This window comes from Hylobates moloch, unplaced genomic scaffold (assembly GCF_009828535.3).
Source record: "Hylobates moloch isolate HMO894 unplaced genomic scaffold, HMol_V3 SCAFFOLD_4, whole genome shotgun sequence".
Taxonomy (NCBI): Eukaryota; Metazoa; Chordata; class Mammalia; order Primates; family Hylobatidae; genus Hylobates; species Hylobates moloch.
The window spans coordinates 48,011,643-48,033,097 of record NW_026652279.1 but is presented as its reverse complement, the minus strand read 5'-3'; the positions used below and the strand labels follow the sequence as shown (position 1 = coordinate 48,033,097).

Here is a 21,455-nt window from a genome sequence, read left to right as displayed (position 1 = left end):
AGTGGTGGATGTGACTGATTTATTTTTGTTTTTCTGTGTCTTCCAAATTCTATACAATAAACGGTCTTTTTTGTTAAGGAGAACAAAATGTTAAAATTCTACAATAGCAGCAATTTAACAAAGTATTTTTATAGTAAGTGCAAAATACATAACCTGGCTTATTGATGCTCCTTACTAGAAAACATAACCTCGGAGATGTTGCTTTCCCCAAGTAATGAAGATTACTACTATCTCTTGTGGATTTACCATTTTAGCATTTCGTACTTATGACCCATACTGGACAATAGACTAATATATTGATATATTTATGTCATCATGCTTGTTGTAGATATATATATATATGTAGTTTTATCTATTAATTTTATCCATAATAAGGTTCCTTGATCTCTAGAGGAGAGGGGGAAAAAAAAGAAAGTGTTACTTCATTGACCAGGTGACATGGCACCACGTAAGGAGAATTCCTTATGTGGTCTGGAAGTCCTAACTAGTCCTGTCTGGCTGAGACCAAAATGGGAAAGAGAAAACCAGCTAGAAGCATTGACTACTAGAGGGGAAAATGTCAGTATGAAAGTGGTTGGATGAGTCTGCAGTTTTACTTCACAATTCCCCCAATTTTAGGGAACTCGTGAAAGCAATAACTTAGACCACTGATGAAATGTAGATTAGTAGCAGGAATTGGTGACTACGTTGCTAGTAAGGTTAAATGTGAAAAAAAGCTTTGACATTATACACAGATCACACACACACACACACACACACACACACACACACACAGGATTGGAAGCCTGGAAAACATTTGAGACTAGCCTTATCAGTTTATGAGTGTTACATGTAGAAATCTTAACATTTATTAGGGAATTGTGCTATAGTCCACCATTAAATAAAACATAAGGGTTTGGTTTTATTTTAGGGCCCTTGGCACTTCTGGTTTTCTTTTCCTGAGGTCTTCCTTGTTTTCAGTGCCCTTACAGATTTTTGCCACCACTAAGAATGCTTTCTTCCCCCATGGGCAGAGGTAGCCACTCAGTCCTATAGACTACTAATCATCATCATCATCATCTTTTCTATTCTTCTACTTGCACTTTTAGCATTGTATTTAATTGCTGTTTCCTGGGCTGTTCCTCAGCAAATCATAAAGCTGTCAGGACTGTGAACTATAATACTATTGTGTCTTCAGCACCAGAATACTGAAGTACCTGATAGGTACTCAGTAAATTGTTTATTGAATGAATGTTGAGCAATTAGACAAGGAAATTAAACCACTTTAATTTTTGCAGATCATAGCTCTTCCTAAAGTTGTGTGCTAAATGTTAGCTTTTAAATATAGACTGGTAATAACCTTCCAAATTCATGGTCAATACAATAGATAAAAACCTCAGATGGACTTTGTTAATGCTGAGACCAACTTATTTTCACAGCATGTTTGTTTAGTAGTAAGTATGGTTATCATCAAAATATGGGAGAGAAGGGAAGAGGAATGAATTGTACTAAATGAAAAAGTGGCTCTGCATGATCTGTAAATAGACTAGCACTAGACTAAAAGTCAGAGGATCTTCATTCAGCTCTGCCACTTTAGTTATATGTCCTTTTAAGTAATGCTGGGGAGGGGTTCAGGTTTGATACTTAGGAACCTTCCTATGACATAAACCCTAGGTAATCGATGTGAAAATATCTTAAAAACTAAGTGGTGTCTGTAATCCCAGCGCTTCGGGAGGCCAAGGCGGGCAGATCACAACGTCAGGAGATCGAGACCATCCTGGCTAACACGGTGAAACCCTGTCTCTACTTAAAAAAATAAAAAAAATTAGCCAGGCATGGTGGCAAGTGCCTGTAGTGCCAGCTACTGAGGAGGGTGAGGCAGGAGAATCACTTGAACCCAAGAGGTGGAGATTGTAGTGAGCCAAGATCACGCCACTGCGCTCCAGCCTGGGCAACAGAGTGAGACTCCATCTCAAAAAAAAAAAAAAAATACTAAGTGGTGTGTAAAATGGTAAAGCAGTGTAGCTCAGACTTTACATGAATTGCTGATTTCCCAGTCATAGAGACCTAGTTGAAGTTCTGGCCCTACCACTTAATAACTGTGTGACTTTGGACAGTGTACTTAAGTAAGGTTAAGTTTTCTCACGTTTAAATCTATACCATAGGTGCTATTAAGTTAGATCATGAATGTAAAATGCCTAGAACATATTTTGTAAAAAAATTTTTAAATTAATTTTACTGATAACTACTTTGATTTTATATACTGAATTTCTAAAGAAGACATAAGACAACCCACAGAATTGACTGATGTCCCCTGTGAGCAGCAGGTTTGGGGCATGAAGAAAAGAGTAAAATTTGAAAAGAAGCTATTACCCAAAAAATGGGGGAACAAGAAAAATGTAGCAAAGATTCTAAAACAGATTTATTAATTGTATCTGAAAAATATCAAGATAAAGTCCCTTATTTGGGCAACTGCAGTGTCTTAATATTTTCTGTATAAAGATTTTCCAAAGCTTGTAATCATTAATATATGGAATCAATTTAAGGAGGCAGTTTTTCAATTTTGAAGTTTTTATTCCTGCAATGGATTATAGAAGTATGTTAAAATTGTACAGATTGTAGAGCAGGGACTTTTGAGTTAATGCTTATAAGCTTAAAAATTTTGTCTTTTTAAAAAAATTAAGTGTTTTTATATCTTATTTTTATCCTTATATGAAATAGACAACTGTAGAGAACATAATGGAGACATAAACTAGAGTAAAATTCTTCCCTTCCTAAATTCATGATTCACAAGGGTTAGTAGTTTTGCAATGGAAAATATCAGCAAATTAAACAATAATTTAAGTATAGCTATCATGAGTTTATGAATCACTTTATTCCTGGAAAAAAAAAAGTACTCATTTGTCATAAGGAAAGATTTTATTAAGTTTATTGACTTTTCCTTAATGTTGATTGTCTATTATAACAAATGGATTTATTGATTTATGAATGAATTTATTCTTTATACTAAGTAAGTTTATTGTAAATAAATAAATTGTGAGCAATAAAAATGTTTTCCATATAATTTCTGAAGAGAATATTAAAGTTTTGCTATTCTCTTTTTTCCCTATGGTGAAATGAAAGTGACTTTGGTTTTTATAAGTGTATTCATTTATATTTAGTATATACATATTATGTATATACTATATATAAATATTTGTATATTTGTATATAAAGTACGTAATGTGTGTGTATGTATATATAAAGACAGCTGAAGTGGATGTGTATCTTCGTAGTAACATTTATTTTTACGTGAAACTACTGAAGTGATCTTTAGAATTATATAATGATTTATTTACGTTTGAAACTCCTTTTTCTGTATATTTCTTTGTAGTTAGCTCTAGTTAATAAATTTACAATTGTGATTAGCTGTTTTTAAAAATTAATGTTATATCATAAGTATTTTCAGATTTAAATTTTAGAAGGAAACACATCTTAAGGTTTTAAAAATCACTACTATTTCTGGTATTATTATGACTAACAACAAAAATTTCAGTTTTGGATCTTAATGCTATCTGTTGAAACTGTTCTCTTGGTGGTAAGCCTTTAAAAAAATTTTATCTGCAATATGCCACATTTTCTTTTCTGAAAAATAATTAAGCTTATTTCACTGAAAATAAAATGGGTGGTATATGATATGATATAGAAGAGTTTCAGATGTGCTTGAGCAATGAAAAGCAACCAGACTTTATAAGTTTTTAGTTCTTAGTTTAATTTTTTTAATGTTTAAAGGTAAAATAGAGAAGACTAATTGAATTGGAAAATACCTATAAAATTGAAAAAAGGTCATATGTATAATAATAATAGTATATACATATGGAAAAAGTTGTAAAGAAATGCATCAAAATAAGTAATTATCTCTAGATTGATGCATTAAAGAAAAAAATTAAAATTTATTACTATACCTTCTGTATATTTGAATTCATAATGTCAACAGACATTGCAAAATATTTCTCAATTTGATATGGAAAATTAAGGCACCTAAATAATTCTTTCATCTTAACTACTTGGATATCTTAAGTGAAAATGTTTTGTCTTATCCAGGTAGCTGAGTAAGTTATTTAATTTTATAGATGTGTAAATATATTTTTAATTTTAAATATATAAGTGCAGCAGAATTTTTAAAAGCAGAGTAAATCTCAGTATATAAGATAATTTACCACATTTCAAAGGGATAATTCAATCCAATGGTGAAAAAAGGCACATATATATCATAAATGTTAACTGATACAACTTGCTCATCTAGAAGAAAATATAATTGATCCAATACGTTGCAACAGATGCAAAAACTGATTGCAGATGGATTAGAGGCTTAAATGTAAACAATAAAATATTTAAGATATTAATCTCCTAAATTTCCTTTATACATACAATCTAGATGTAGTTTTTTTAAACCAAGATAGGAAACCTAAAAGTCATAAAAGTACGGATAGACACGTGAGACTGCATAGAAACGAAGGATTCTTTAGTGGCAAAAATAAAGGACCAAAGACAAAATCAGGTGGAGAAAAAGGCTTGAGATATATGTAACAGATGAGTTAACCGTTGTAAGAACTCTAACCAATTAAGAAAAAGTTCACCCAGTAAAAATACAGATAAAACATATCACCAGAAGTTCACAGAAGAGAAATCCAAACATTCAACAAACACAAAAGGATGTGTAACCTTACTAGTAATCAATATACTAACACTGAAATATTATTTTTCTGACAAGCAAAAATTAAGTGGTAAACCTACTGCTAGCCAGGGATATGTGGAGAAGGATTATCTCATAAAATGCTAGTAGAGATGTGAAGTGTTAGAGTTTTTCCTAGTAAACAATCAGGCAACATCTGTTAATACTGAGAATACATGTATTTTCCACCCGTGAGTCTAACTCTATGTAATCTTTTCCTTAGAAATAAAAGCACCAGTAAGAGTTTACATGAGTGTTAGCTGCAACAGTGTTTCAATGTTTCAATGTTAGTAGTGGCAAAAAACGTGGAAACAAAAGGAGTGCCTGTTGATAGGGGTATTGTTATGTAAATTATGGCCTAGGCATTTTATGGAATGTTGTGAAGTGATTAAATAGTAGGAGTTAAATCTACTGGTGATTAGAAAGGATTTCCAAGTACATTCTGAAAGGATTTCTATCATGTATCTTTTTTTTTTTTTTCTGAGACAGGATCTTGCTCTGTTACCCAGATTGGAGTGTACTGGTGCTATCTTGGCTCATTGCAACTTCCTCCTCCTAGGTTTAAGCGATCCTCCCGCCTCAGCCTCCAGAGTAGCTGGGGCTACAGGTGTGCACCACCACACCTGGCTAATTTTTTGTATTTTTGGTAGAGACGGGGTTTCACCTTATTGCCCAGGCCATCATGTATCTTAAGAAAAAAAAATACGACGTACAGAGAAACATTTGTAATGATATCTCATTTTTTATAAAGCCAGTTGAAAAACACCATGAGTTTTGTATATTTTTACCTGGTTGTCACCATTGGAAAGAGGAAATAAGCAGAAAAGGAAAGAGAGAGAATATCCATGGTAACATATTTATATAAAACTATATGTTTGTACATGTCTGTGTATAAGATGGATTATAGGAAACAATGGGCACTAAGATGATTTACTTTCTTCCTTACACTTTATATGTTTTTTATTTTTACAGTGGACATGAAGCATTTTTGTAATTAGGAAAAACAGGCTGGGTATGGTGGCTCACGCCTGTAATCCCAGCACTTTGGGAGGCTGAGGCAGGTAGATCGCTTGAGCCTGGGAGTTGGAGACCATCCTGGGCAACATGGCAAGACCCCCCTCTACCAATAAAAAATAAAAATAAAAAAATTATTTGGGCACGATGGCATGCACCTGTAGTCCCAGCTACTCAAGAGGCTGAGGTGGGAGGATCACTTGAGCCCCGGGCATTCAGTGAACTGTGAATGTGCCACTGCACTCCAGCCTGGGCATCAGAGCGACACCCTGTCTCAAAAGTAAGAAAAAAAAATGTATCAAAAAATGATAGCGACTACTAGATAGGATTACAAATTTGGCGTGTTATTTTTGGTATGGATAGTCAGTGCTATAGACACGCTTTCTGCCTTAGAGATGTACAGCACATTGCACAAGTGTGGGATCTGTCACCTGACTTAATCATATGACAGAATCATAAGAAAAGTCCCTATTTGGGTTTTGGCATATAAACTGGATTACAAGATTAACTTGCCTAAAGAAAACTTTAAACAAGAACTTCTTTAAAGAAGCAAAATAAAAAGTACTTATAATTGTTTAATACTTGATTCTGTCCTTTTAAAAGTATCTCAGTAGAATACATCATTCAAAGCCTCGGTAGAAAATAGCAGATGCTTTAGAGTTGGATTTTTTGCATACTTAAAGTAGCTGTATTTTTTTCTCACATTGGTATTTCTTCCCCTTTTCATTACCAGTTTTATTAATTGCATAAATGTGCTTTAATGTAAGCTGTCCAAAGTCTTTTTTACAAGAGTTGGGATGTATGTAAATAAAAATAATTTTAGAGTAGTATTAATGTAGCAAAGAGATGAAGGACACCAGACTGTGTGAGTCAAATCCTGGCTCTGCTTCCTAGTGGTGTGACTTTGGAGGAGTTACTTGTGTCTTTTTGCATTGCATTTTTCTCAACTTTAAAATAAGGATAATAAAAGTATTTAACTTCATTGGATGTTGTGAATAATAGAAGTGATTGGAATAATAACTAGCACGTAAGAGCCATATATATATTTGCCAGCTGGGTGCAGTGGCTCACACCTGTAATCCCAGCACTTTGGGAGGCCGATGCAGGCGGATTGCTTGAGCCCAGAATTGAAGGGCAACATGGCGAAACCATGTCTGTATTAAAAAAAAAAAAAAAAAATTAGCCAGGCATGGTGGCGCACACCTCTAGTTCCAGCTATTCGGGAGGCTGAGGTGGGAGGATTGCTTGAGCCTGGGAGGCAGAGGTTGCAGTGAGCTGAGATCATGCCACTGCAGACCCTGGGTGACAGAGCCAGACCCTGTCTCAGAAAAAAATATATATATAATAATAATATGTGCTATTATTTGCTCAGTCAATTAGGTGCAATATATAATAGTTTTACTTGGCTCAGTTGTTTTAACATTCATTTACTCATCCAACAATATTTTTAATTCAGTTGAATGGGTAATACATGTACAAATATGGTAAAATTTATATATTCATACAAGTGTGTTTTCTCTCCCCTCATCCTTATTCTTTTCTTCCCACATGTATTTATCCACAAATGGTAGCACCTCTTCATATTATTCTGGACCTTACATTTTTCACTTGAGTATTACCTTGGAGATCTTTTCACATTGATACAGTTAAAGCTGCCTCATTCTTTTTAATGATAGTTTAGTATTCAGTTGTATTAATATACCCTCATCATCATATGTAACATTTATTGAGAGCTTACCCCGATCCAGATGCTTTCTTAATACTTTAGTTTTATTAACTCATGGAAGCCTCTTAGCAACCTATGCGATAGGCACTATTTTTCCATATTTAACAAATGAGAAAAACTAGGCACGGGATGATTAAATGTCCAACAGTCACACAGCTCATAAGTGGTAGGGCTCAGGATTAGAGCCCAGGGAGTCACTTTCCAGAGATGGCTGCCATAATACCACTAAACATGTAGCCTGTCATAGTATTACGAGGTGTTTAACCAGCCTCCATATTAATGGACATTCCAATCTTTTGCTTAAGAAACAGTGCTATAGTTAATATTTTGTTAATAGAACATTTTGTACATCTACAATAAATTCCTAGAAATGGACTAGCCATGTCAAAGGTAAGTACAATTCGAATTCTGGTGGGCACTGCCAAATTGCTCTCCAGTTTAGGGATGTTCAGAAATTCACCTTTGTCCTTAGTAATTTGCCAAAATCTGCCATTTAGCTTGGGTCTTTGGAAGGTGTGCTTTTAACATTTCTAGCATCCCTGAATTGTGTGTGATCTACCATCATGTAATAGCTTAAGTTACTGTCATATGGAATTAATGTAACAATGTCAGTATGAGAGGTGTGACCTTTGGACTTACTACTTTCAAGTAACAGTAAGTATTTTAGATATAACTTGAAATCCTCCTTAATGTGATTTATACATTGAAATTCTATCAATCGAAGTTTGAATAGATACTGTTGAAAGAGTAAAATGCTATAATTGTTAATAATTGTGAAAGTTGCTGATTTTATGTACCAAAGCAATTATGTAAGAGTGTTCAAATAGTTAAATAGTGAATCAGATTGCATTTGAACATTAAGAGTGTGGTAGCTAGCTAAATATAGGAATAGCTGTGTCCTTTCTTGTGAAAAGTGAGTTTTTGATAATCCGTGAGTCCTAGTCTTAGGTAATGCAAAATTAGGTAGTGAGGAGCTTTATTTAGATGAGTTATAAAATCCACAAATGATTTTGAGTATAACACACTTGGTTTCAGTGCCCAATATTTCACTTGTTCAAGAAAGGAAAAAGTATCTCTATGAATCTAAGAAGCAGATTGACTGACACCAAACTCTTCAATGTGATCCAAAATAGACACTTAAAATACAGAATCTTCTCAGGTCCCAACGTAGTATACCTGCAGTACCTGAATATGTAGTATACCTGTAGTACCTGCTTATTGTACAGTGGGGTGTGTGTGTGTGTTTTAAATACAACCTCATTCTCCCTAAGATACTCTACTGGGGATAGGGACAGCTTGGAAAGTAGCTGTAAATAGAGATAAACAGGCTGTCAGAAACAGTTATTTATTGTGAGCTAATTCTACCTCAGAGTAGTATAAAGCAGAAAATAAGTTTCCCTATTCCTCTGCCCTCCAGATGAGCCATTGAGCCATATCAACTTTGATGTCCAAATTATTAGAGCTTAATCTGAGTCTTGGACAACAAACCCTTCTATGCCTCATGGCATGAAAGTGTATTCAAAATGGAGTTAATATTTTCCTAAATTCTCATTCAACATATTGAAAGCTGATATGCCATTAGCCCCGTTCTGAAAATATAGATGAATAAAGTACTTAAGAGGCATATCTGACTTCTATACTCCTGAGCTATTAAATGACTGTGGAAATTCCCAGAATCAGCTAAACTTGGCAGGACCAGAGGGTGCCCACACAGCCTCGTCCAAAGCCACATATATTCATTCTAAATAGACAGACAAAAAACTGGTTTGGTTAAGTTTTCAACTGTTCCCCCTATGCTGTTTCTAGGGTTAAAATTCTCTTAACAAATTTGCATAGGTCAAATAGTCCTTTAGAAATACTCTATTAGTCATCTGGGCCCGGTGGCTCACGCCTGTAATCTCAGCACTTTGGGAGGCCAAGGCGGGTGGATCACAAAGTCAAGAGATTGAGACCATCCCGGCCAACATGGTGAAACCCCATCTCTACTGAAAATACAAAAATTAGCTGGGCGTGGTGGTGTGTGCCTGTAGTCCCAGCTACTCAGGAGGCTGAGGGAGCAGAGTCACTTGAACCTGGGAGGCAGAGGTTGCAGTGAGCTGAGATCACACCCACTGCACTCCAGCCTGGCAATAGAGTAAGACTCTGTCTCAAAAAAAAAAAAAAAGAAAAGAAAAGAAAGAAATACTCTATTAGTCAACAAATAAAAGCAAAAGTGAATATGTGTCCTGTGGAAGCATGCCTTCATAGAAGTCATGCTGGCAATGACTTGTGCTTTTTAAAAAATAATTTTATTGAGATATAGTTGACATATCTGCACATAAAGTATACAGTTGGATAAGTTTTAATATATGTATACATGCATGAAGCCAGCGCTATAATCAATATAGTGAACATATCTATCACACCCAAAAGAAGTTTCTTTGTGCCTCTTTTTAATCCTGTCCTTCCATACCTCCCCACCTCCGGTCCTTAACCATCCACTGATCTATTTTCTATCATTATAGGTTAGTTTGCATTACATGTACTGATGATTCATATTTTCCTTGCCGACTATTATTCCATTTTATGGATATATCATAGTCTGTTTATCCATTCACCCATTGCTGGATATTTGTGTTGTCTTTCCACTTTTTGGCCATTATGAATAAAGGTCCTATGAACATTCATATAAGTCTTTGGACATAAGCTTTCTCATGGGGAAATACCAAGGAGTAGAATGGCTGAATCATATGGTAAGTGTAATTTTAATTTTTTAAGAAACTGCCAAACTGTTTTCCAAAGTGGTTGTACCATTTTACAGTTCTACTAGCAATATGTGAGTGTGTTAGTTGTTCTACATCCTTACCAACACTTCTTTTGTCAGTCTTTTAAACTTTTAGCCATTCTGATAGCTGTGGAATGGCATTTCATTGTGGTTTTAACTTGCATTTTCCTAGTGACTAATGAGCTTAAGCATCTTTTCATGTACTTTGCCATCTATCTTCCTTGGTTAAGTGAATGTTCAAATCTTTTGCCTGTTTTAATTGAGTTTTCCTATTATTGAGTTTTGATCTTTGTAGACTCTGGATATAAGTTCTTTGTCAGGTTTATGTCTGTAAATATTTTCTCCCAGTCTTTGCCTTGTGTTTTTGTTCTAACGATGTTTTTTTGATGAGCAGAGATTTGAAGTCCAGTTTACCATTTTATTCTTTTGTGGGTTGTGCTTTTAGTGTTATGTCAAATCCAAGGTCACAAAGGAAGTTTTATAGTTTTAGGTTTTACATTTAGGTCTACCATCCATTTTTAGATTTTTGTATATAGTTATGGGTCTTTTTTTTTTTTTTTGCATTTATGTATACATTGGTTTTACCACTACTTGTTGAAAAGACAATATGCTTTCTCTACTGAATTGCCTTTGCACTTTTGTGAAAAGCCAGTTGTCCATATATGTGTTGGAGTAGAGCCTTTTTGAGCTAATAAATTTTGTAAAATTTTAAATAATAATACTAGGCAGATTAATAGAGATTAAATTTTATCTGTTCATTATAGAATTATATGTGTTCTACTATTCACAAGATTGGACAAAATGACCATTAAAATTACTAATAAAATTATAACAATAAATTGAATCAAATTTAATATTTTCTTAATATTTAAGAATATTTAATCATAATTTTTTATCTTAGAAGGTCATTCTATGATGGTAATATTTGGATTCAGCTTTGGCGTCAGGTGAATATTTTAAAAATCTTCGCCATCAAGCATTAGGCCAAAATGTGTACTCAGTGTACTTTGAAAGGGTTTTATCAGTTTTCACTCAATGATTAGAGTTTCTGTTTCCCCCCAAACCCTTGCCAGTACTGTCACTGAGCAGTATTTAGTAATTGCCTACTATGTGCCAAGGTACCTTACTGGATAATTGGGGTGCTCAATAAACAAAGCAGAGGTGGTCCCTGTTTTTCTAGCATTTACAGTCTGGAAGTGAAGAGAGATATTGAACAGCTTCTTTCACATTTTTTAATCACAAGAGTAGTAAGTGCTACTAAGGAGCAATATTAAAGACCTTGAACACATACCAGAGGAGCAGGCAGTTAATTTCTTAGTAAATCATACTATTTAAAACTTCTCTTCTTCCCACAACTAATTTAGTTAAATAAACCCTGGTAATCATAGTATACTAGGTAAACTGTTAGAAACACATATTTCTTGTCCTCTGAATTGAAAATGTCTGGACTTTTGACTATAGTCATTATTTAAATCCAGATTGTGAGGTGTTTTTTCACCTTAGGCAGCATTCTTTTCTTCTTTTATCCTTTGTGCTTTAGGATATATTTGTATTGCGGAGATTTTATGAATTCCTGAATTAAATGTGAACCTATTTACGTGACACTGTCTTCTAAACATTTGGTTAATATACCTGACCACAGTTTATGAACCTTTGTCCTCTTCTATTCCATCCATTAAATAAATGACAGAATGGCCGGGCACGGTGGCTTACGCCTGTAATCCCAGCACTTTGGGAGGCTGAGGTGGGCGGATCACGAGGTCAGGAGATCGAGACCATCCTGACTAGCACAGTGAAACCCTGTCTCTACTAAAAATACAAAAAATTAGCTGGGCGTGGTGGTAGGCGCTTGTAGTCCCAGCTACTCAGGAGGCTGAGGCAGGAGAATGGCATGAACCCGGGAGTTTGGAGCTTGCAGTAAACCGAGATCGTGCCACTGCACTCCAGTCTGGGCGACAGAGTAAGACTCCATCTCAAAAAAATAAAAAAACTAAATAAATGACAGGATGGATTCGTTTAAATGTAGACATCAGCCAGGAGCAGTGACTCACCCCTGTAATCCCAGCACTTTGGGAGGCCTAGGCGGGCGGATCACAAGATCAAGAGATCGAGACCATCCTGGCCAACATGGTGAAACCCCGTCTCTACTAAAAATACAAAAATTAGCTGGGCGTGGTGGCATGCACCTGTAGTCCCAGCTATTCAGGAGGCGGAGGCAGTAGAATTGCTTGAATCTGGGAGCGGAAGGTTGCAGTGAGCCAAGATCGCACCACTGCACTCCAGCCTGCCCATAAAGCGAGACTCTGTCTCAAAAAAAAAAAAAAGTAGACATCATATTTTCTTTTCTTTTTCTTTCTTTCTTTCTTTTTTTTTTTTTTGAGACAGGGTCTCACTATGTTGTCCAAGCTGGTCTTGAACTCCTGGACTCAAGCGTGATCCTCCCACCTCAGCCTCCCAAGTAGCTGAGAATACAGGTGTGAGCCACCGTACCTGGACAGCATCATTTTATAATATAAGTGTAATAACATTTTTAGTACAACACTGTTGATGCTGTCACTTTTTTGTTCCTTGTATGTGTGTCAGTCTCAAATGCCTACATTGCTTACATTTGGCTAGTTTAGCTGCTCATGATTCTTTTTTTTTTTTTTTTTTGGCAAAGCCATCAAAATTTGCTCAGTAACAAGAGTAATATGGTAATTGTAAAGTTTTAAAAATAAGTTTTGGCTGGGCGTGGTGGCTCACATGTGTTATCCCAGCACTTTGGGAGGCCGAGGCGGGTAGATCATCTGAGGTCGGGAGTTCGAGACCAGCCTGACCAACATGGAGAAACCCCGACTCTACTAAAAATACAAAATTAGCCAGGCGTGGAGGCACATGCCTGTAATTGCAGCTACTCTGGAGGCTGAAGCAGGAGAATTGCTTGAACCCAGGAGGCGGAGGTTATGGTGAGCTGAGATGGCGCCATTGCACTCCAGCCTGGGCAACAAGAGCAAAACTCTGTCTCAAAAAAAAAAAAAAAAAGTTTCTAAGTATTTTAAGCAATTGCCTTTTTAAAGTAGTCATACAGTTTCTAGTTTGACTTCTTTTGAAGGTGATAATTTTCCTGCATGATTGCCTGAATTTTAAAATAATTGGTAAAGTCGGCTGGGCGCAGTGGCTCATGCCTGTAATCCCAGCACTTTGGGAGGCCAAAGCGGGCGGATCACCTGAGATCAGGAGTTTGAGACAAGCCTGGCCAACATGGAGAAACCGTGTCTCCACTAAAACTACAAAATTAGCCGGGCGTGGTGGCGCATACCTGTAATCCAAGCTACTCGGGAGGCTGAGGCAAGAGGATGGCATGAACCCGGAATGTGGAGGTTGCAGTGAGCCGAGATTGCGCCCTTGCACTCGATCCTGGGCAACAAGAGCAAAACTCCATCTCAAAAAAAAAAAAAAATGGTAAAGTCATTTCATAGGCAGTTTATCTGACAAAAGCCTATCCAAAAGCCAGTCATTGCAGTGCTAATACGCCATGGGGGTTGAGGATTCCAGAAGAGAACTTTCTGATGACAGTCCTTGGCACTATGAACTTGGAATTGTAGACTATTTAACATAAGAAATTTCATTATTATTATTAAGTACATTTTGTGTGGGGGGGAATACTGTAGGATTTCAGATAAATTAATACTACATTTTGTTGTCGTTACTGGATTTTAAAGGTTTTTCTAATATTGCAGTATAACAGTAAACACGTATATAAATAAGTCCTTATCCACATGCCAAATACATTCCCAGAAATACAGTTTTTGAGTCAAAGGCTTGAACATCTTTAAGGGTCTGGTTGCATATTACCAATTTTTTCCCCATGTTTCCTAGAAAATAAATCCAAATTGACCTTTTCTTGATGGTTATGGGCCATTCTTATTACCATTAGCCAATTCACATCTCTTTCCTTTTTACCTTCCATTCTTTTTTTTTTTTTGAGACGGAGTCTTGCTCTGTCGCCTAGGCTGGAGTGCAGTGGTGCAATCTCGGCTTACTGCAGCCTCCTCTTCCCAGGTTCACCATGCCTCCTGAGTAGCTGGGACTACAGGCACCCGCCGTCACGCCCACCTAATTTTTGGTATTTTTGATAGAGACGGGGTTTCACCTTGTTAGCCAGGATGTTCTCAATCTCCTGACTTCGTGATCCGCCCACCTCGGCCTCCCAAAGTGCTGGGATTACAGGTGTGAGCCGCCGCACCCAGCCCTTCCATTTATTCTTATAGAGTAGCTCTCGAATGATTTGCTGCTTTGAATCTGCAGTGATCCAAAGTATTAGATAATAATTTTTAATTGTGCATAGAGTCCTAAGACTGTATGCAGGTCTTTTGCCACGTGCAGAAGCTTTAAGACTGTCATTCTACAAGTTCAGAGATCTTTTGTTTTCCTGTTTCTTAGGTCTTCACTTTATTTCTATTGAGGCTGGCAAGTCTGACTTCTCGTGTATATAAATATTGTACTGTATTTAGTTCTAATACCATATTTTGTTGTTTCTAGGACATTTTTCTCCTTTTTTTTTTTTTTTTTTTGAGACGGAGTCTCGCTCTGTCGCCCAGGCTGGAGTGCAGTGGCGCAATCTCGGCTCACTGCAAGCTCCGTCTCCCGGGTTCATGCCATTCTCCTGCCTCAGCCTCTCCGAGTAGCTGGGACCACAGGCGCCCGCCACCACGCCCGGCTAGTTTTTTTGTATTTTTAGTAGAGACGGGGTTTCACCGTGGTCTCGATCTCCTGACCTCGTGATCCGCCCGCCTCAGCCTCCCAAAGTGCTGGGATTACAAGTGTGAGCCACCGCGCCCAGCCATTTTCTCCTATATTTTTAACAGCTCTGAAATTAGTGCCTGTCCTGCAATTTCTGGAATGCCATAATTTGTCAGGTTTTCTTTCTTAGTAGTACATCAAATAAAGGAGTTTATTAAAATTGATATTATCTTAATTAGGTGAAATATGGTGTTAACTTCTAGATAGGGATCTGTGTGTTTGTAAGAATTGCTGTTGTGAGACATCAGCATGGATTCTTAGGTGGTTGCCTTACCTTGGCTTTACCTAGTCAGTACGTTAAAATGAGAATTAAAGTGGCAGGGTGCAGTGGCTTACACCTGTAATCCCAGCACTTTGGGAGGCCGAAGTGGGAGGATCGCTTGAGCCCAGGAGTTCAAGAGCAGCCTGCGTGACAGAGTGAGACTTCGTCTTTACATAAAAATCAAAAAGTTAGCTGGGCGTGGTGGTACATGCCTGTGGTCCCAGTAAGGGAGGCTAAGGCAGGAGGATTTCTTCAGCCCAAGAGATTGAGGCTGCAGTGAGCCTTGATCACACCACTGTACTCCAGCCTGGGTGACAGAGCAAGACCTTGTCTCAAAAAAAAAAAAGAAAAAAAAGTATATTAGCAAAATGTTAAAAACAGCCCCAAATAGGAAGCAGTCTTGGTACGCAATAGAGAGAATTATTGCTGTTAGGTAAAGTATGGTATCTATTTAATGGAATAGTATACAGTTTAAGATGACACAACGACTGTGTAGTGCATAGAAAAATTGAAGTAAAATAATTTTATGCTAGTATTGATTACAATTATGTAAAAAAAATTAATTGTGAGGAAATAAAGTCAATCATATTCAAGTGGTGAGATCTTTCATTAGGTATTTTTAAAATTATAAGCATATTGCTTCTGAAAACAGATTTTAAAGAAAGATGTGTAACAAATGCTTTCTTTTCTATTTATATTGTTGGCTGTCTTCTTGGCTGTTTACATCATAGGTAAGTTAAGCTTTAAATCAATAGGATCTTCTTTGGTGTCTTGTTTTTTCTTTGTAACCTGAAATCAGGAAAATTTCCTAAAAATTCAAATGTGGGATATTAATGTGAGCTTTACAATTACTTTTCCCCCTTTATCAAGTTTAAGAAATCAAAAAATATTTTTGTATAAGGTGTAAGGAACAGATCCAGTTTCAGCCTTCTACATATGGCTAGCCAGTTTTCCCAGCACTATTTATTAAATAGGGAATCCTTTCCCTATTGCTTGTTTTTGTCAGGTTTGTCAAAGATCAGATGGTTGTAGATATGCAGCATTATTTCTGAGGGCTCTGTTCTGTTCCATTGATCTATATCTCTGTTTTGGTACCGGTACCATGCTGTTTTGGTTACTGTTGCCTTGTAGTATAGTTTGAAGTCAGGTAGCATGATGCCTCCAGCTATGTTCTTTTGGCTTAGGATTGACATGGTGATGCGGGCTCTTTTTTGGTTCCATATGAACTTTAAAGTAGTTTTGTCCAATTCTGTGAAGAAAGTCATTGGTAGCTTGATGGGGACGGCATTGAATCTATAAATTACCTTGGGCAGTATGGCCATTTTCATAATATTGATTCTTCCTACCCATGAGCATGGAATGTTCGTCCATTTGTTTGTTGTATCCTCTTTTATTTCACTGAGCAGTGGTTTGTAGTTCTCCTTGAAGAGGTCCTTCACATCCCTTGTAAGTTGGATTCCTAGATATTTTATTCTCTTTGAAGCAATTGTGAATGGGATTTCACTCATGATTTGGCTCTCTGTTTGTCTGTTATTGGTGTATAAGAATGCTTGTGATTTTTGTACATTGATTTTGTATCCTGAGACTTTGCTGAAGTTGCCTATCAGCTTAAGGAGATTTTGGGCTGAGACAGTGGGGTTTTCTAGATATACAATCATGTCATCTGCAAACAGGGACAATTTGACTTTCCCTTTTCCTAATTGAATACCCTTTATTTCCTTCTCCTGCCTAAACCTAAAACCATAAAAACCCTAGAAGAAAACCTAGGCAATACCATTCAGGACATAGGCATGGGCAAGGACTTCATGTCTAAAACACCAAAAGCAATGGCAACAAGAGCCAAAATTGACAAATGGGATCTAATTAAACTAAAGAGCTTCTGCACAGCAAAAGAAACTACCATCAGAGTGAACAGGCAACCTACAAAATGGGAGAAAATTTTCGCAACCTGCTCATCTGACAAAGGGCTAATATCCAGAATCTACAATGAACTCAAACAAATTTACAAGAAAAAAACAAACAACCCCATCAAAAAGTGAACGAAGGATATGAACAAACACTTCTCAAAAGAAGACATTTATGCAGCCAAAAAACACATGAAAAAATGCTCATCATCAATGGCCATCAGAGAAATGCAAATCAAAACCACAATGAGATACCATCTCACACCAGTTAGAATGGTGATCATTAAAAAGTCAGGAAACAACAGATGCTGGAGAGGATGTGGAGAAATAGGAACACTTTTACACTGTTGGTGGGACTGTAAACTAGTTCAACCATTGTGGAAGTCAGTGTGGCGATTCCTCAGGGATCTAGAACTAGAAATACCATTTGGCCCAGCCGTCCCATTACTGGGTATATACCCAAAGGACTATAAATCATGCTGCTATAAAGACACATGCACACGTATGTTTATTGCGGCACTATTCACAATAGCAAAGACTTGGAACCAAGCCAAATGTCCAACAATGATAGACTGGATTAAGAAAATGTGGCACATATACACCATGGAATACTATGCAGCCATAAAAAATGATGAGTTCATGTCCTTTGTGGGGATATGGATGAAACTGGAAATCATCATTCTCAGTAAACTACCGCAAGGACAAAAAACCAAACACCTCATGTTCTCACTCATAGGTGGGAATTGAACAATGAGAACACATGGACACAGGAAGGGGAACGTCACACTCCGGGGACTGTTGTGGGGTGGTGGGAGGGGGGAGGGATAGCATCAGGAGATTAATGGGTGCAGCACACCAACATGGCACATGTATACATATGTAACAAACCTGCACATTGTGCATATGTACCCTAAAACTTAAAGTATAATAATAATAAAATTAAAAATAATAATAATAAATAAAAAAGGCCTGGCACAGTGGCTCATGCCTGTAATCCCAGCACTGTAATCATGCCTGTAATCCTAGCTCATGCCTATAATCCCAGCACTGAGGTGGGGGGATCACTTGAGCCCTGGAGGTGGAGTGCAGTGAGCTGAGGTTGCAGTGAGCCGAGATGGCATCACTGTACTCCAGCATAGGTGATAGAGCCAGACCCAGACCCTGTCTTAATTTTAAAAAAAAAGGAATTTCTTACCCAAATTCTGTTTCAGGTAGCTTTGTTGTTCTGAGCTTAAAATAATTGACCAGAAATTTTCCACTTCTGTTCTCTATTTTTAATAGTAGCAAAGTTGTATTGAGTCTGTGGGCATTAATATTCTGATTATCCTCAAATATGCCCATTTTCCTCTTAGATATGTCCATTTACTTTGTAGTCACATTGATGTTTTATCTTTTTTTTGGCTAATATAGTTAGTTGGTTATGTTTGTGTTATAAAGCTAGGTATTAGTAAAATACAATGTTATGTTTTTAAAAAATCTTAGTTTTGTAAGAGATGGGGCCAGGCGTAGTGGCTCATCCAGCACTTTGGGAGGCCGACGCCGGCAGATCACCTGAGGTCAGGAGTTCAAGACCAACCTGGCCAACGTGGTGAAACCCCATCTCTACTAAAAATACAAAATTAGCCTGGCGTGGTGGCGCATGTCTGTAATCCCTGCTACTTGGGAGGCTGAGGCAGGAAGAATAGCTTAAATCCGGGAGGTGGAGGTTGCAGTGAACTGAGATGGCGCCATTGCACTCCAGCCTGGGCAACAAGAGCGAAACTCCATCTCAAAAAAAAAAAAAAAGAGAGATGAGTGGCTGGGTGCGGTGGCTCAGCCTGTTATCCCAGCACTTTGGGAGGCCAAGGTGGGCAGATCACTTGAGATCAGTTCAAGACCAGCTTGGCCAGCATTGTGAAATCCCATCTGTACTAAAAATACAAAAAAAAAAAAAAAAAAAAAAGGTAGACAGGTGTGGTGGCACGTGCCTGTAATCCCAGCTACTCGGGAGGCTGAGACAGGAGAATCGCATGAACCCAGGAGGCGGAGGTTGCAGTGAGCCAAGATCACACCACTGCACTCCAGCCTGGGTGATAGAGCAAGACCCCATCTCAAAAACAAGGAGATGAGTAATTTAGGAACAGTCAATTCTTGTTCTACTAATTACTCCTTAGTTTGTGAGTGTCCCATTATGTCACCTTTTTTTCATCCCCTCCCTTGTGCTTGCATTTTTACATAGGGTCAGTAAATAATACAAAAAGTCTTAGTTTGGTTGCTATAACAAATTGCCATAAACTATGTGACTTAAACAGCAACATTTCTCATAGTCTGGAGTGTGGGAAGTCCGAGGTCAAGGTGCCTATAGATCCTTGTCTGGTCAGGGCCTGCTTCCTTCTGGTTGTAGGTGGACATCTTTTTCTATCCTCACATGGTAGAGAGCAGAGATCATCTCTCTCTTTCTCTCTCACTCTCTTTTTTTTTTGCTTCCCTTGAGACAGAGTCTTGCTCTGTCACCCAGGCTGGAGTGCAGCAGTGCGACCACAGCTCAGTGCAGCCTCAACCTCCCAGGCTCAAGCAGTCCTCCACTTCAACCTTCTAAGTAGCTGGGACTATGGGCGCACACCACCACGCCCAGCTAATTTTTTAATTTTTTGTAGGGACAGGGTCTCACTATGTTACCTATTCTGTTCTTGAACACCTGGACTCATGCAATCCTCCTGCCTTTGCCTCCCAAAGTGCTGAGATTACAGGCATGAGCCACTGCATCCAGCTCAGAGATCATCTCTAGAGGGGCACTAATCCCATTCATGAGGGCTCCACCTTCAGACCTAATTATGTACCAAAGGCCCCACTTCCTAATACCATCACATTGAGGGTTGGAATTAAAATGTGAATTTTGGGGGGACACATTTAGTCCGTGACACATGGCTTTCTTTTCTAAAAATGGTATAGTTGGTGCAAAAGTAATTGCAGTTTTTGCCATTGCTTTTGATGGCAAAATGGCAATTACTTTTGCACCAACCTACTAGCTAAAGGTGAAAACTACTGTCGAAATAAGGTCTTTTGAATTATTTATTACATGCCTAGGTGTTGTGATCAGACCAAATCTGGGCATCATCACTCTTTAGTTCTGTCCCCTATTTCTTAATCAAATAATACCTATTTCATAGGACTATTGTTAAGAATTAAAGAGATGTTTGCTTTTTTAACATAATGCCTGGAGTGTGATATGTACTTAACAAATAGTAGTTGATGTTATTATTTTTTTTTTTTTGAGACAGAGTCTTGCCCAGGCTAGAGTGCAGTGGCGTGATCTTGGCTCATTGCAACCTCAGCTTCCCGGGTTCAAGCAATTCTCCTGCCTCAGCGCCCCGAGTAGCTGGGATTACAGGCACACGCCGCCATGCCCGGCTAATTTTTGTATTTTTAGTAGAGACCGGATTTTGTCATGTTGGCCAAGCTGGTCTCCAACTCCTGACCTCATCCACCCGCCTCAGCCTCTCAAAGTGCTCAGATTACAGGTGTAAGCCACTGCGCCCAGCCTGATGTTATCTCTTTTTAATTTCAAAACATTTTACTGAGTTACTGCTGTATAAGACACTGTGCCATATGGAAGGGAGGAAGTAGGAAAATGATATAATATGCGTTTTGAGGGCAGGGATACTTGAATCCGTACATTAGTTTTACCATTGACCATAGGCTTCTAGCCTGTACATTGATACTGTGGAACTTGTACACTCAATACAGTATTTTGTTACGGTTTCACCCAATATCACACAATTTTATTTGAAAAATTTGAAGGGAAAGGAATCTACTTCCTTTTTGAGTTGGAGTCTTGCTCTGTTGCCCAGGCTGGAGTGCAGTGGCGCAATCTCAGCTCGCTGCAACCTCCGCCTTCTGGGTTCAAGCAATTCTCTGCCTCAGCTTCCCTAGTAGGTGGGATTATAGGCGCCTGCCACCATGCCCAGCTAATTTTTTTGTATTTTTAGTAGAGACAGGGTTTCACCATCTTGGCCAGGCAGGTCTTGAACTCCTGATCTCGTGACCTACCGGCCTTGGCCTCCCAAAGTGCTGGGATTACAGGTGTGAGCCACCGTGCCTGGCTGGAAAGGAATCCATTTCTAAAAGTGACATAAAAATCATTTCTGGACAAGCTTGTTGACGAATCGTAAGTATGTTTAGCTGACACAATTTAAATTCCATTCCCAGTTTAAGTGCCCACCCTAGCATTTATCTTCACTATTTCTTTTTCAGGAATGCCTTAGTTTTGATATACAGTTGAAATAGAAGAGTGTGTGTGTGTCCTCAATTTTATTCCAATAAGAATAAGT

At 37.8% G+C, this 21,455-nt stretch overlaps 1 protein-coding gene across 4 annotated transcripts in view; it reads left to right on the top strand.

Moving 5' to 3' along the window:
- Positions 1-21,455, top strand: part of ATP6V1A (ATPase H+ transporting V1 subunit A) — a 64,650-nt gene that overhangs the window by 1,823 nt on the left and 41,372 nt on the right. Inside the window, exon 1 of one of the 4 annotated variants that reach the window (XM_032150145.2) lies at positions 15,934-15,972. The exons of the other annotated variants lie outside the window; for them this stretch is intronic. The gene's annotated coding sequence lies outside the window, so the exon portion shown is untranslated. Of the gene's footprint in view, positions 1-15,933; positions 15,973-21,455 lie in introns of those variants that run through there. 4 annotated transcript variants of the gene reach the window in all.